The sequence below is a fragment of the Parus major genome, chromosome 3, assembly GCF_001522545.3.
Source record: "Parus major isolate Abel chromosome 3, Parus_major1.1, whole genome shotgun sequence".
NCBI classification, from domain to species: Eukaryota; Metazoa; Chordata; class Aves; order Passeriformes; family Paridae; genus Parus; species Parus major.
In genome coordinates this window covers 40,629,252-40,644,814 of record NC_031770.1, presented here as the reverse complement: position 1 = coordinate 40,644,814, position 15,563 = coordinate 40,629,252, and positions in this window count along the sequence as shown.

The following is a 15,563-nucleotide window of genomic DNA, read 5'->3' as shown; positions in this document are numbered from 1 at the left end:
AATTTCTGCTGATCCAGAATGAGAAAGTTTCCAATTGCTTTATGAAACAGAGACCCTCAACACTTTTCTTCCAGCTTAACAAAATGTTCTCTTTGGCTGAAACAAAATTGCTCATTTGGGGTTTTTTTTTTTGAGTTTTTTTTGCTTCTAAAAATATTTAAAAATCAAACATAACTTCATGTGGTCTCAATACAATACTTGGAAACAAACAATAAACATTTCTTACCCTCATTCGGATTTTTCTCCCAAATTAGCCATGAATTTGCAAAGAGTTTCAGTGGTCACAAAATTGCTGATTTCAGTGAACAAGCAATTTGGGGAAAGTAGGCATTCACCCAGTTCCTTTTATAGTACTGACTGCCAGGGTATGAGCCTGCTCTGGTGGCTAGGTGTGGGCTGGCCTTCTGCCAAACTGGCAGTAGCTGCTCCCTCACTGGAGGGTCAGAGCTGCTGTAGATGAGTGATCATCAGCCACATTTTGCTCTTGTATCTCGTATTTTGTAGTTAGATGGACCATTGACTGAAGTAATGCACAGGCAAGCCCTCAATGATCTCTTTTTCTGTGCATTTTAAAGCTTCAGAGCCTTCTCTCTTGTCAGTTTGGCATTTCCTGATACATCTTTTCTGCAAAGACTTGGGAATTGTTTCCAAGTATAATGAAAATTGTCATTTCGGTGTTGTCTAGGAACAAGTCTATTAGACAAAAAGGTGTGATATAATAGTTTATCCTTTAAACAGCAATCATCAGCCTTAACCAGCATCATGCACTTACTGGTTTGGATGCTACTAATCCTGAGTTATGACTGACTGCTTCACATGAATGAGTCTGCCTGCAGAGTGGAGAGGATTTAGTGTGAGTAGAGTGCCAGACCCTGTTCCTTGAAATAAGAAATGTTTATATTGTTGGGAGGTGATGTAATGGCAGCTTGAATTATGTTTATTAGCATGTGAAAAGTTTTAGCAGTATATCTGTCTGTTTTCTATTAGAGATTTGTATCCAATAACAAAAAAATACCCATGGATAACAAACTGGAAAATGGATGCATATTTGGCTGGCTGTATCTGTTGGGGGTGGGGGAGGAGGATAGAGCTGGAGAGGAGTTATGGGGCTTTTTAGAGTATTTTTCAATAAGAAAGCATGTTTAATGAAGGTGTTGTAGAGACACATTTTTTTTAGAATTGGAAATTAAAAATAAAAACATATCTGAATTCTGACTGTACTGGGGAGTGTTGTTACTTATCTGAATTTAAAATTTAATGCAATACCACTTCTTGTTTTTTACTTATGTTACTGAAGGACATCTCTCATAAAGTAATTACAGACCTTCTTTGCTGGATAATCAACTTGTGCATAGGGAGGGTGTTTCTTATCTTATAACTGTTTCAGTAAAAGTGAAATCAAAGTGTCTGCTACGTTTTTGAATCTAGAGTTTATCGCATTAGAAGAAAAATGTACCACAGATGAAATGTATTGTATAGTTAAAAGTTCTTTTATTTATACATGCATGCATAGTTTAAAATGCTCTTTTGCTAAATAAAAACAAGCAAAAACAAACATTATGAGTGTTGCTGGGGTTTTTTTCCTGCATTTGTCAAAACGTTTAGTGTTACTTGAGTTTTTCATTTATTTGTTTTGAGATAAGTAATATAAAAATTTAAAAATCTTTGTTTTCAGTAAATATTTTATGGCATAAAAGCCCATGTTTTGCTTTATGTCTGAACAGTTTTGTAGTTCTCACACCATAGTGATATTGGAAAAATCTAATATTTTAACAGAGTAAAATGCATCAAACAAAAATCAGATATTGAAAAGAGATGTTCCACTCGAGTGGAATGCTGTTGAAACTAGAGTCCTACATTACAGGTGATCTAGTGAACCTTTAGGTCAGTGCTGTATAGCTAAAGGTCCATTTAACATAAGAGGTGATGTTAAGATCTGGCAGACAGTATAGGAGACACACATACTTGGATAAAATTGGCTCCTAATGGATTTATAGATGCCCCAGAAAAAGACATTTGGCAAGAAATTTTCTTGCTGTAAATTCAGTCAGGAACAGAGTTTATAAAATAATAGTTTTCTTCAGTTGCTTTTTTTTCCCTTCATTTACACTAATAGATGATTCATAAATAGTGTGGTCTGAAAAATAAGAGATGTGCATCCAAGTCAATGTTTGGGAAAGCTGGATTTCACTAGAATTCAGATCTGTGATGATTATGTAGAACCTAATTAGATTTGGGGAGAATAAGTCACTTGTAAATGCAGTCAACAGAAATTACTGCTTGTAAAAGGGAGCAAGAGAGGAAGGAAGGTTCACAGAAGAATAAATGACGTTGCCAGAGTTGCAGGGAGGGGGTAAAAGCCTCTGAGGAACTTTTTGTTGGTTGAAGATGTCCACGTGGCAGCCTGGACACTTGCCTCTGGAGCCCCAGTGGAGTTTCTGCTCATTGTTCAAAACATCTGTGGAAATATCCTTAGCTGGGATGCCATGAATCAGTGCAGCATTAACTGCAGGATCATAATGGAATCATGTCTGGTTATTTTGTGATTGCAACTTTCCCACTGGTTTTATATTTGGACTTCATTCACATTAAGCCTATTGCCATCTGGAAATTCTTTGTGTCTTTGAAAATTAAGGGAAAATTGCCCCCCTCAACAGTACTGGAATGCACATAGAAGACTTGAGAAGGAAATTGTCTTATATTACAAATCATAGACAAATTTTCTGATTTGTTCTAATGATTTATCTTAATTTTGAGGAATCTAGAATCGTACAATCACAGAACCATTTATGTTGGAAAAGACCTTTGACATCACCAAGTCCAAACATTAACCAAGGACTCTGTCCCTATCTGCCACAGTGCCACAGGTATACATTAAATTCATCCAGGGATACTGACTCAACTGTGTCCCTGGACAATCTGTTCCAAATCTTGACAAGCCTTTCAGTGAGGAAATGTTTCCAAATATCCAGACATAAACCTCCCCTGGTGGTAAACTTGAAATCATTTCCTCTTGTCCCACCACTTGTTACTTGGGAGAAGAGATTGTTTTGTATATTCTTGGTATCATTCTGAAATAATTATAGCAGCAACCCTCAGGAATGACTCTTTATTACGGAGGAGTCATTTTCCCATGGAAATCCACAAGATAAAATCTGTTCTGGTCTTCCATTTAAAAAGAGATTTTTTTTCTGTAAATAACTGCAAAATCCCCATCTTTTAATAGAGAAAGAAATGTCTCTGCAAAGGATGAGATTACAGGAATGATAAAAGAAAAGCATTATGCTGAAATCAGTAGAGTGACAATTTTTTACTGTCTGCAAAAGTCTTACTGTATGGTAAGCTTGTGACTGCACCTGATGTCACTGTGTAATATTTCTAGGATCATTTGGAGAGGTGAAAAATCTTTGCAACTCTCTGTACAAATCAGACATGACAAGAGTCATATTTCTTAAATGAAATGTCTTTATTAAGAGGCTGTATATAAGAAGGAAGTAACAATGTATTCAGTACCTGTAATCCTGAGCTTCTTAAAAGTTAGAATCAAATTTTCTGCCCCTGTTTTTCTCTGATTCTAGCTCATGGGTGTCTCTGAAGACAAATGTCTCAGATGGCAAGAACCACCTTTTGAAATTTCCTCTCCCATTCCACTCTGCCAAAGCAATCTTGGTTAACTCATTTGAAAACACAATTTGCAGGGAGGCTTAGATGTTTCCAATTGTGTTTTGCCTGGTGTAAAATATATCTGTATCCAGAAAACAACCTTTGCTATACAAGTTCTCTGTTTAACCATCTTTTCCTGTTAATTATAAAATGGTAGGAACAGTTTAGAAGATCATGCACTGATTATATCATATAAATATCTTGCATAGAAATGAACTCCTTCCTCTTAGGATAAAGAAAATTTGTGTGAGGTGCTTGTAAAAATTGGCAGCAACTTTCTCTAAATGTAATAGAGAAATAACGCAACTCCTCAGCATAAAAATTTCAGGTGAACTTTTATTCCATGGAAAGATAAAAAAAGCCATCAGATTCCAAATAGATTGAGCTACTGCATTCTGCTTTGCAATCTGCAGTGTATGCTAATGATGATGCAGGCAGTAAAATGCTAGGTAAATCCTATTGACTCTGATGGAAAACTTAACTAAGATTGACTAGCAGTGATGCTGTTTTTGCATGGACTAGAGGTTTACACTTCAGACCTGAAGAGACTTGATCTGACAGGAACAGATAAAAACACTGCAGTAACTTAGAATTAATGATCCTTAGAAAAGATTTGCTTTCGTGAGAGTGCTTTGTGAGATGTAGTAGTATCTGAATGAGACATTTGACAAATTTATAGATATAAAATACCTATTTATAAATATTTATAGGAATAGGTACTTACAAATACGGTGCAGAGAGCAATCTTCTAAAAACTGCTGGTTCTGGGAAAAAGTTCAAAAGTACTTTCATTAATTGAAACTTATCCTGAAGATCAGAGTTGTTGTTGCTCACTGCAGAAATAGGTCTGAAATTGTCCTAAATCCAGAACTAAACAGAACATCCTGGTCTAACCACTGAACTTTTTCAGAGATTATAGCAGATGAAGGTGTCACCTCAGCAAGAGACCTGAGTAAAAATCATTTCTGAAATCACTAGAACCTCAGAGATTCCATTTGGAATCAGAAATAAAACTTCTCAGTAATTTTATATTTCTAAGTGATAAGATCCTGGAAAGTACTGAAAAAAAACCCCATCAGCTAGTAGATATTCAAAAGCAGTTGCATAACTTCATGAGCCTTTCTAAGGGGAAGATTAATTGTTAGAGATTAGGAAGGACATAAGGTAATGTGAAGAAAATGAAATTTTCTGTTGATACATTTTCATGACAGTCCTCAACATATTATACATTGCCACTCTCACATCTAGAGAAGCAGAGAAATGGAAAAAAGCATTTTCCATCTGTTGAGCCTCTTTTTTGACCACTTTGTCAAAGGAAAGTAGTAAGTAAATAAAGTAGGTAAAGTCACTTCCATTCAGAGCCCTGCTCAGCCCGGCAGAGCTAAGTTTTCTAATGTCTTCCACATGCAGAATGATGAAGTCCTTCTTCCCACCTGGGAGTCTGCCTGGCCAGAAACTGACATCTCAACTTCAGTGAAGCTATGGAAAATTTTGTAGTGGCACCTAAGTATTTGAAGTTTCACCATAAGAAGGTATCTTCAAGGATTAAATGCCAAGGTGAAATGATGTAAGAATCTCAATTCAAATACATTCAAAGTTAATTTAAATAAATGTTAATCATGGTCTTAAGGGTCTGTACTGTGTACAAGACAGTAAAAAGAGGGTTGCAATCTCTTACTTGAGATAAGTGCAACTACTACTGAAGTTGGGATTTTTATTTAAGTAATAGACAATACAAACTATTAATGAGAGGAAATCTGAAATGCCCAGGAGCGCTATGATCAACACAGAATACAGAACTGACTTATGCTGTAACTTCTTTTACTTTCAGTTTATTCCTGAACAGGTAGTAATAAACTAGAATATAATTTTCTGAATGAATGGAATCCTGAATTCTTCCTGTTTGGCTATACAGAAAAGCTGGCTATTTGTTGAAACTTCTGAAAAGCCTTGGATTTTTGTAGCTTGTGCTCCTAATGATCCTATACTTTTGGCATGAAAAGCAAACTGGTGTTGTTATAGAGAGGGAAGATGGAAAATTGGAGAAATCATACTTTTCCATAATGGAAGATCTGAAAAGAAGTTAATACTCAAATACAAATTGGTGCTTTCGTTGTACTGCAAACATCTGTATCCTGAAACCAATTTTACATGCAGCCAGTGGAAATGAACACTTCCCATGTGTGCTGGCCTAACACTAGAGAAATGTTTAGGGCTGTTGGAGAACTCTGGAATGAAACACTTTCCTTTGGAAAATGGCAAGCTGATGAAATAGAGGCTTTTTTAAGAGTTAGTTCCTTTCAAAAACCTTTTGATTTTTGAAAGAAAAGTACTGACACTGCCAAAAAAATTTTGGCTTAACTTTTATTAATATAAACTTTCCATTTTTAGTTCAAACCAGCTTCTCATTCCCCTAAATTAATTAATGTGAGATGGTAATTAGTTAACTTCAGATACAAACTTAACAGCATTATATGAACCTGCTCAGTGTACTATTTCTAGAGAATGATTCCATGGCAGAACAGAAGAAATAACATTTGCACATTTTTACTGAATAGTCTTGTGAATATTAATGGTATTTTATAATGCAAGTGCTTCACAGCAGTAATACAAAACACAAATAAAGTAAAACACAAGTAATAAAATAACAAGTGTTACATTAGAATTTTGCTGAAAGGCAGCAGCTTGCAACTTTCATATCTCCTACTTTTTCCAAGCATCAGGATGTGTTTAACTAGGACACTTGAGGACCAAGTTCACTGTCAATCTATCTCTTTTTTGGCTCTTCAAAAAAGGCATCGTTTTCTGAATAAAAGGTCTAAAAGTCTATTCAAAGAAATTATGTTTGAATAGACATATACGTGGGTATTTTGAAGTATGTTGTAGAGAGAGAGAGAAAAAAAAAGTGAAGTATTTCTTTATTTAGTTTTGTCAAATCCAGAAGACTGACAAGTAGACTAGACTGCAAAAAAAATAAATTATAGTCTCCTGATCATCTCTTATTTTATTCCAGTTCAGAAATAGATTACTATCCAGCAGGCCAAATCTCAGATTATTTATGTTGTTTGGAAACCATTTTGACGTGTCCCAGTTTTCTGAGCCTTGGGATGTTAATTTTCAGTTAGTATTGTACACAAATTGTTATATGGTGGGGGTTTTTTTTGATAAATCTTAAATATATTTTCTCATACTGAAAAGTCAAAACCAGAAGAGATGAAAAAAAGTCAAATTAATAAACACACAATTTCAAATAGTATTTTCTCCACATGCATTGTATCAAAAATTAAATAAAACAAGGCTATAGGCTCACAGATAAGTAATCCTTTCCAGGATAAGTGTTCTTAGAAAAGCATGAAGATGTTGCTAAGGCAGGTGAGTGCATCTCCTGCTGGACTTGGGGACATATGTTGTATAGTCATACTCAAAAAGTAGAATATATAACTGTTAACTAAAGCTCTCAGCAGCTAGCAAAAAATCAAAAACCAAACTAAACCAAACCAAACCAACTTCCTAAGTTTTATTAATTTTGGGCTTTTAATCATACGATAAAGTACCACAGCTTGGACAGCTCTTAGACTCCATGGAGGAAAGTGTTAATTTTTAATTAAAAGAAAAACGCAACAACTGGAAATCTGATGCATTGGGAAATGTTGTCAAAGGTATGTGCTTAAAGTACCATATCCAAATTCCACTAAAGCAATTAGGAGTGAGGCACAAAGGCATCTTCATACTCAAAATTATCCTACAGTGAAATCTCTTGAGTATTTTCATGCCCATAACCTCTGTTCTACTAGGTCCTGTTACAGCTGGTTGGTCAGCTGCAACTTACAAAAATCAGACCAAGCATTCACAAGCTTCTGATAAAGTTGTATTTTACATATATTCTACATTGATACATGAGGTTTCACTATCATATATTTCAATTCTATTAAATTTTATTCTCTGATTATTTTTATTTCATTCTAACCGTTGAAACTCAAAACGATAAGGGAAAAAGTGTTAGCCATTCCCTTTCCCTTTTTCTTCCTGAGAATTATCCCTGGGTGCAAAGGGAATGGCAAGAGTTAGTTATGGTTTTTGTGGGTTTTTTTTGTCTTTCAGGGAACACAACAAATAGAAGAAAATAAATACTCAAATTAATATTTTGCGTGAAGGATCAGTCAAATGGAAAATTTAGTTGATGTTATGATCTTCTGCAAAGATTGCACATTTCAAACTTGCAGAGGTTTTGTGTGGGTTTTATTAACACCATGAATCACCTGTTGTGTGGTCCACTAAAAATTAATATCATTTAAAAAATGTTTTTTATTGCCTTTGGAAAGGGCTGATAGGAAAAATCCAATATTTTGAAGTCTGAAGTGCTTAAACATTGCATTCTGGATTGCAACTGTGTATCTAAAATGATACAAAATGATAAAATATTTGATATATTAGCCAAATTTTATGTATTTTTGGAATTATTAAAGCTATTTAATGAAATAACTAAAAAAATTAAAATTTTTCATTGGGTTTGAAATTTCTCCTACTTAACTGCTTGAGAAAATACATTATTTTATGTAGCATCTGTTGTACATGAAATGTAATTTTCAGTTCCTTTTTCTTAGTTCCTACATATACATTTTCCTTTATAACAAACAAACAGTTATAAAGCTCTGAGAGCCCACAGCTGCTTGTGTTAGATGGAGAAAGCGTGCCTCTTTTTGTCCCTACAGGAAAAAAAACTGTGTTAGGTTCAATGTGCTGATAAATGTAAAAGTGGCAATGTTCCAAGGTGGGGTTGTGACAGAGCTTGTTAAACATATCAAAGCATACCCCAGATAACAGCTGAATTAAGCTGCATGGTTAGGAATTTATTCTAGTTGAAAATATACTTTCTATACATGAAATTAAGCTCCACCAGTACATACCCCACCCAAACATTTGTTTGTTTTCTAAAACTTGGAGTAGTGATGCATATGGAAAAAAAGCTAAAGAGTTTCATATGTTCAGAAATTGTGCAGAACAATTAAACAAGATGCCATTCAGATTTAGTTGTTGTGACAAGTAAGAGAACAAATTGTGAATTCTTTGCAAAATATTATTCCCTTTTGTGAGCAGCATTGGGATTTTTTTTGGCTTTCAGGCTGAACAAGTGACACAGTTAGCTGAGTGACACTTTGCTTCCAGCTAATTCTTGGCATCAAACTTAAAATAGTCTTGTACAGCTACACTGACTGATATAAGTTCTACTATGGGATATGGTTCTGTTAGATCAGTACTTTGGAGAATCCTACAACAGCCTCACATTCCAAGGTAGAAGAGAAAATTGTGGGTTTTTTCTTACATTTCTTTTTCTGTTTTAAGCCTCGAGGGTTCATTTCTCATCTCATTAAAATGAATATGAATTTTACATTAAATTCAATGTCAGTTTTTATTCTCAAATGACAATTTATTCTGTCATGGAACTTTTCATGAGCTCTACTGGGACGATGCATTTGAGAAACCAAACACTCCCTTGGTTTTAACCAGTCTCTGAACACATCAAACATGATGAGGTAAAGGAAAGTTTTCAGATTTAGGTGGATTACTGAAGCAGTGGTTATGACGGGAGGAGAGGCAGCTCTTCAGGGCTGGTTCTGTCTGGGATAGAGTTAATTTTCTTAGTAGCTGACATGGGACCCTGCTATGTATTTGTGTTGGAAACAGTGTTGATGGCATGTTTGCACTCTTGCTGAGCAGTGCTGGCAGAGCACCAAGGCCTTTTCTGCCTCTCATCCCAACCCAGCAGCAAGTGGGCTGCGGGTGCTCAGGAAGCTGGGAGAGGACTAACAGGGACAATTGACCCCAAGTGACCCAAGGGATGTTCTGTGCCATAAGGCCTCATGCTCAGTATCTAAACCTGCAGAAGGAGGAAAGAGGGGATGTTTGGAATGACAGCTCTCATCTGCCTGAGTCACCATTATAGCTTTCCTGTAGGCAGCTGAACACCTGCCTGCTGATGGGAAGTGGTGAATGAATTCCTTGTTCTGCTTTGCTTGTGCATGCAGTTTTTGCTTTACCTATTAAACTTGCTTTATCTCAAGACATGAATTTTCTCACTTTTACTCTTCCATTTCTCTCCCCCGTCACACCAGGGGAGAGTGAACGAGCAGCTGCATGAGACTCGGTTGCCAGCTGGAGTTAAACCATGACAACCACTTGTCTACCCCTTGTTTGGGGACCCTTTTTGATCTGGCAGCTTCAAACAGAGTCATTTAGTGTGCCCCAGCCAGTGGCTGCACAGCAGTGCCATGAAGAATGCAGAAGCCTTCCTGTAGCACTCACTATAACTCTGTCCAGGTAAGCATTAAAGAGTTGCCTGAAATCACCAAGCAATGACATTGGTTTATAAACAGTTCTGGAATTCAAGCCATCTCACTTGAGCTCTATGGCTCTGTAAAAAGAGTAGTGAAGATTTTTGTAGCTCTGTCATCTTAAAAGTTACTCCCTTGTAAAGAGACTGTTTGGTATATTACCCAACATGTAGCTTGGTGCTGCCTATAAATTGTGGCTATTATTGTCACTCCATTTGTAAATGAAGAAAGTAAATTTATTATAAAAGTGTCTTAGTGCAAGAAATAGAGACATTTGTAGGACATGGACAAGGTTAATGCTCAGAACATTTTAGCAGGATATTGACTAACTGAAACATCCTAGAATCTCAACATCATTAAAATAAATTTTTGTCATCTGACCTGATGCCACAGGGAATGATAGTGTTTCTATCTACATCTGAAAGCAAAATAACAACATTTTCCATAGATCCTAGCTAGATGAGTACCAATAACCTGTAACTCCTGGAATGCATTGAGAAACTGACAGATACAATTGATATCTGCTGCCAGTGTAAAAACAGCCATTAATAATGGCTCCTATAGTACCCGAAGTAACGTTTTTTTAAGTTTTTCGGTGCAAAAAAAAGTGAAAGCAGAAGGTTTCTGCAAAACTGCAAGACATAAAACTTAGCAAGATATATCCCTGATGTAACAAAGAAAAGATCTCTTAAGTAATTTTTTTCATGTGCATTTAAAATGGAAAGAAAAGAAAGCTCTCAAGCAGTGTCAGAGAAAATATGGCAAACATTTATAAGATATATAAGATATATTTAGGTATATCTACTGATTGATCCTTTAGCTCGAGAATTTAGACAGATTCTGGATGAACAAGAGAAATCACATTTCTTGAGATTACTTATTAACAAAAATTACTCATGTATTTTTTGATGTGATGTAGGATCAAAGGCATCCTAAATTTGTTTTTGGGAAGCAGTTAGGACATTTTTTCCATAAGTTCATGCTGGATGACATTTTTGCATAAGTGGATGACATGGACCTGATGGAGGGAACAATCTGCTTGACAGGGAAAACATTTCAGACTCTGCATGAGAGGCAGTGTGGGGTGACCCTAATGAAGGCGGCCTCTTTTCCTCTTGGGCAGTGTACAACATAGGTCCTTGAAAGTCTTGAAAAGAGTAGAAGGAAGACTACTTGTAAATTACCATTTTTCTGCTACAGCTGCAAAAAGTTAGTAGTGCTATGCTACAAATTTTACTATCAGAATCTACTCTCTTTAAATGTTCTATGTTTTTTTTACTCTTGATATTGTCTTATTAGCTTGTGGAAGACAGAGATCTTCAATGAGAAATGAGGGCATCAGAAAACAGTTGATTGTGCCCTGAGCACTTCATCACTATTGTAGCCTCTGAACACAAATCTCCAAACATTCAGGTATGACAATAACAGTATTTGTTCCAGGAGCTTTTTCAGTCTCCTTTCCTCCAAGATGACAGTGAAAATAATAACTTTTGTTCTTGAATTGGGGAACATTTTCTTGTTCAAACAACAGGAAGTTAGGCATTACCTGAAGGTGTTATATCAGCAGAACATCAAGAATATAAATAACTATGCTATTTTTCTGGTTTTTATACTGGATGAGTAGTTACCTTTAAAGTTTCACAGCATGGAAATGTCTCCAAGCATTTAGATGAATGATTTCTACAACAGCCACAAATTTTCAATTATGATTGCAGCTAAGCTGACTATTTTTTTGCAGAAGACAGACTTCCAGTTTTCTTAAAAAAAAATCAACTTTTCAAAAGAAATTTTCTACTGAAAATGTAGATATTTTTATCGGCCTTTATGGTAGAAAATAGCTTCTTATCATCTAGCTAAGTTTGATATATATATATATATATATATATATGTACCAACGAAATTACCCTTTGAGTCTATAAAAATAACCACATATTTAAATGGTGATGTTGTGGTCTCTTCTGTGATATAGCTGGTGGAAATTCTGGCCCTTGAAAAAGAAGTTCCTTGTCTTTCATGGAAAAATTCCCAAAAGCACAGCTGCTTTCTGAGAATCAAATGTAAACCACACAAATTATATCTGTTTAATATATGTGGTTCTGTTGTTTTTTTTTTCTCCCAGCTGCTGACACCTTAATAACACTTGAAAATAGCCAAAAACTTCATAATTCCTGGAGAGAAATGGGAGTCCATTTCTGAAAGAGCTTCAGGAAATCCTTTCCTAAAAACATAGACTTCTTTATTTGTTAGCTTTCTTTGTTCTTCCTAAAAGAATGTTTTTCCTGGGCAGTTTAGCCTTCTTCCCTGCCTGTCTACTTGCCTATGTTAATTAAACCAGATCATCAGTAAAGCACAAGGGACAGAAGATAGGACCATGGCCATTGCATGCAGTGAAAAAAGCACTTTCTGGAAAACGGGACTGTTTTTTGATCTTTTTCTCTGACTCCTTATGCTTCCCCTCACACACCCGATCCTGGCACAAGAGATCAGAATAGCAATGTCTTCCCATATGATGACAAAAAAATCCTCACCACCTCTTTTTTACTTTTTGTTTGTCAAGCTTCTCCAGCTCAGGGACCTCTTTTGACGCTGCTGCACAAGGGATAGTTAAACAACCTTACCCTGATACTGAAGACATTATCTCTCAGTTTAATCCTTCCTGTGTGGTTTCTCCAGTGTCGCTTCAGGCAGCTGCATGAACAGGGAGGATGTTGCAGTCCTCACTGCTGGTTGAGTGTTAGTGACAACCCTGTAATGGCTGGGTTTGGGATTCTGCCCACAGTGGTGGCCCTGAATATCCCATACAGCTGCCAGCCACTCGTGACAGGACAGCAGAACTGCAGTGACAGAGAGACCACCTGGATTTTACTCATCTGAGCAGGATTTGGCTCAGTGTGTGCTGAGGTTAAGTACTTATAATAGTCTTTCCTTGAGCCTGGGCAAGAGTATCTCTCCAGACTTTGTATTGTATAGAAGACTTGTGTTTGAGGGCTCAGTCCAGACTTGTTTGAGATAGCAGCAGCAGGCAGCAAGTGTCTAAAGCCATGGCCAAACCAGTTGTATTTGGCAAAATTTATGAAGGAGGAATGTACAGCAACAAGTATTGCTTTGACGACAATACTTGGTTCTGACAAATAGTGAAACTCCTGTCATAGGCAAAAAAAACCTGCTTCCCATCTTTAAAGCTTCTCTGCTTCCTGTTAGTTAGCCATGGGTGCTTTATTACTACAAAAGCTGTTACCTTCTGTGAAATGCAAAGAACAATAATATGTTTACTATTAACACCAAAGCTTTCTGAAGCAGGAAACTTCTATACAACCCCAATATTCTTTGAGACAATGTTGCTCAACCTTCTATAACTCAGTCCTTGCACTATTTCTTTGGGGGATTTAACATTTTTCATAAAAACCTCTGGGATGCATAAGCGAGCATCAGTGGTGACCAGGGTTTGCCAGGATAGCTGAGCATGTAACTTGTAGAATATAATTTTCAGCCAAATAATAACTGTACATTATGTAACACAAAAAATATTAATATACACTGGAACTGGAAAAAAAAAGGCTGGTTTGATCAGTTTTCTGAGAAAATCTAATTTCTTTCCACTGACAGAAGCTGTCTCTTGAACATTGCTGCTGTTTTTATTCAGCCCTTCTTAAAAGATCAGTTGCATAGGGTGATGGAGCATCTGCATGTCTGTACAAGATTTACCAAGACTTCTGACTGTCTCTACATCCTCAAATTAGATGCAGCTGTAGCTGCAAACACAGGCAGAGTATGGCTAGCTGTTATTAAATAACTAACAAGCTATTGAAAATATATTTGAAACTACAGAGATGCCACAGTTGGGCTAGTGAATATTAATTAAAAAAAATACATTTTCTGGACCATTTCACTTTTTAAATTATATTTTACCTGATATAGAACTATTTAAGTGCTTAACTGAGTTGAAAAATAAAAACAGAGAATAAGTTACTTTCAAATGTAGTCTTTATAAACAAGGTGTATCTGTGACAGTAAAAATTCAGGTTAAGATTTGCATAGAAGATGCCAAGGATGATTATGCTCACAGAAAATTACGCTGGAGTTATTTGATGAAGAAACCAAGTTTCACTGTTTGAATAGTAATAATTTGGGCTAAATGTTACTAACAGTTCAGACATCACTAGACTTACTATTTAGAAAGAGTTTTGTTTGTATATATGGTTTAAATCCTAGTCAGGATGAAAGGACAAAATTTGAAAATTCAGCTTTAAATTCAGATATATGATACTTTTCAATTTTCTGATGTGGATCAAAACTGGATAGCAAAATAATTAGAAATCACTAACTGTATAGGCTCTAATGAAACTATATTTTTTTAAAAATCCTTCTCACCTGAACTCAAATTACTATAAGGCTGGGAGAGCTTAGAACACAATTTGACTGAAATTTACCTTGAAAGATGTCTAAAAAGACTTTGTCATATTTGATTATACTTTAAAAATCGTTTTATAGCAACGTGTATGTATCTTAATGCATCATTTTCCTACAACGTAAAAATCCATCATACTGCAAAAGTTCTGATTAAGCTTCCTTTGGACTCTATGGTATTAGCTCTACTGACTCAAAGAAGAGTGAAACATTCCTGCCATATCCTGTAATAATTTTCTGGCACTGTCCTAGTCCCTTTTTAAAAAAATGAAAAATCTGCCTTTGAAAAAAACCTAAATAAGTGATAAAAATCAGAGATAGCCCAAATCCCACACTACCTCAGTAGTTCTGAACACGCCTCTTCAATTCATGAATTTTCCCTGAGAAATCTCTTTTTCCAAACTTCACTACTGACAAAATTTAAACTGCAACACAGAAAACAAACTTTCATTTTTCCATCATTCATTAAAATAAAAAGTTGAAAGAAATCCTATTGAGAACATTCTGGGGTAATTTTCAGACTTTTCCACAGTTTTATCTCACTCTGATCTACCTGTTCTCATGGTTTTAAGGAGCTGTTGCATTTCCCTTGAAACAAATATCTCTTTCAGATATGTCATTTTTCTTGCTCTTGTTTTTTTAAAGCTTGAGAGTTGAATATGATCAGACTCAGTTGTGGTTTGTCACATGTTCCTCAATAAGGTGTTTTTTTTTACACAGTATGTTATTTGATATGCTTTCTGGGTACTCTTAAAAAAATTTCTTGTCTCTAAAGTAATGTAATTAATATTATATTTCTAGATATGAAATAATCTTGGGGTTTGGATAGAAATAGTTGTATTTCTATTAGTTCCTGGGTATTTAAAAGGCTTTTCAGAAAAATAACATACTTGCTCGTGGGTAATGTCACTGAAATTCATATTTGCATCTTGCACAAAATTTTGTGAAAGGGTACTTGAAGTAGTATGCAAACATCTGGAAAGCAAGCAGAAAATTCTTTTAGTGTATAAGATTTATTTTTTTTGCTTTGTAATAAAAGATTAATTTGTCACAGTCGTTATTTAATGCAGATAGTATCTGGGCACCTGAGGAAAAGTTGAATTAGTTGTGTAATTAAGTTCTGTTACTACAAAGATATTTGCTAAAATAACTAAATGGCAT